General features: G+C 46.4%; 1 pseudogene; it reads right to left on the reverse strand.

The window, feature by feature from the left end:
• Positions 1–256: 256 nt before the first annotated feature.
• Positions 257–927, reverse strand: LOC113629600 (ret finger protein-like 4A-like protein 1; annotated as a pseudogene).
• Positions 928–2,017: the final 1,090 nt, after the last annotated feature.

The raw sequence follows: 2,017 nt of genomic DNA on the forward strand, positions 1-2,017 counted from the left end.
CAAACTGTTCCAAAGTCTCTTCACCCTGATCATTAGCACACCATCCGAAGGCTGGACTTTCCCCTGAGATTAAGTTCCACAACCCTTGATATTTATGGTCTCAGGTCTGTTTAATCTGGAAAATACCTCCTTTGAAGCCAGTGTTTCCTTCCTCAAAATCCTCAGGTCTCTGTTGTGTCCACATGACTCTGTAAGGAGATCATAATTTGTTCTAAGACACACACGGATCTCTCGCCTTGAGTCTCTCATTGGACCATCAGCCTGTCCTTGTGTTCTGGGCAGTTATTGCCAGAAAGAACCATTCTTTGAGGACAGCAGAAGGCACAGTGTGGGCAGAGAAGACATCTCCATTTCTCAAGCTCACAGTCCAGAAGCCAAGATCTGGAGTCAGTTGAGTCTTCCCTTGTCGATGCACAGATTCTTTCCAAATGCCCACATCCCATTCTTGGCTGGACCCCATGTCCACCTCCCAGTAATGGCGGCCAGAGGTGAACAGAGGGAATCCCAGGACACAAGTTGTATGGTTGAATCTCTCAGGTCAGGACCTTTTCTTCTGCTTGAAAAACCCACAACAGACAGTTTTCAGGTCCTCAGAAATGATGAGGTACTTGTTGGCTGTGTCAACATCCAAGGTCACATCCACTTGGAACTTCCGCATCCTTGGGTTCATCTGGAGGACAGCTCTCAGCTGGGGCCCTGACTCCTTAACCTTTGAAACCAGAGCTCAGAGCTTGAGAGCACACCTGAGGTCATTCTTTTTGAGACCACAGAGCAGTTGGGGCACAATAAACCCTCCCCATCAGGCTCCTTCTGCAGTGAATCGAAGCACTGGAAGCAGCAGACATATTCACATTTCAGGTACATGCGGTTTTCAAGATAAGTCAGGCAAACCATACATTTACTTGCTTCTTTAAAGTGTTCAGCCATGGGTCCTCTCTGCTCAACTAGGTCCAGCTGCTTCCCCTGACAGCTCAGTTCTAGGCATTTTCCTATGGAAATGCCACTGTGCTATTTGAATGCCTTCTTAATTCTAAGTCAAAAAGAGCAGTGATCTATTATCAAAAAATATATATATTTTTTTTTAAAGAAGATGTTGGGGGTAGGAGTTTATTAATTAATTTATTTATTTTTGCTGTGTTGGGTCTTCGTTTCTGTGTGGGGGCTTTCTCTAGTTGTGGCAAGCCGGGGCCACTCTTCATCGCGGTGCGCGGGCCTCTCACTGTCGCGGCCTCTCTTGTTGCGGAGCACAGGCTCCAGACGCGCAGGATCAGTAGTTGTGGCTCACGGGCCTAGTTGCTCCACGGCATGTGGGATCCTCCCAGACCAGAGCTCGAACCCGTGTCCCCTGCATTAGCAGGCAGATTCTCAACCACTCTGCCACCAGGGAAGCTCCCCAAAATATTTTTAATTATCTACCTATTGACAACTTGGTTAGGTCCTTCTTTTATTTTGTTGAAAGCAAAGAATTGAAAATGACTTAATTTACCAAAAAAAATTTTTTCTTACCCAGTCATTAGAGTTCTTCACTTTCTAGGAAATATGACCCCAAAAAGCTTATCACATGCTACTGATTATACTGTTCAACTTTTTCTCAGAGGCCTTTTTCTTATGGAGCTAAAATAGATGAAACTGGGGTTAAAAGCAAAATTGAAATCGTGTATTTTAGAACTTTTTTTTTTTATTTATTTAATTTATTCATTTTTGGCTGGGTTGGGTCTTCGTTGCTGTGCGCAGGCTTTCTCTAGTTGTGGAGAGCAGGGGTTACTCTTCGTTGCGGTGCGCAGGCTTCTCATTGCTGTGGTTTCTCTTGTTGCGTAGCACAGGCCCTAGGCACGCAGGCTTCAGTAGTTGCAGCACGCGGTCTCAGTAGTTGTGGCTCAAAGGCTCTAGAGCACAGGCTCAGTAGTTGTGGCGCACGGGCTTAGCTGCTCTGTGGCATGTGGGATCTTCCCAGACCAGGGCTCAAACCTGGGTCCCCTGCATTGGCAGGCAGATTCTTAACCACTACGCCACCAGG

The sequence above is a fragment of the Aethalodelphis obliquidens genome, unplaced genomic scaffold (genome assembly GCF_003676395.1).
Source record: "Aethalodelphis obliquidens isolate GAN/ISIS:26980383/991018 unplaced genomic scaffold, ASM367639v1 scaffold27, whole genome shotgun sequence".
Classification (NCBI taxonomy): domain Eukaryota; kingdom Metazoa; phylum Chordata; class Mammalia; order Artiodactyla; family Delphinidae; genus Aethalodelphis; species Aethalodelphis obliquidens.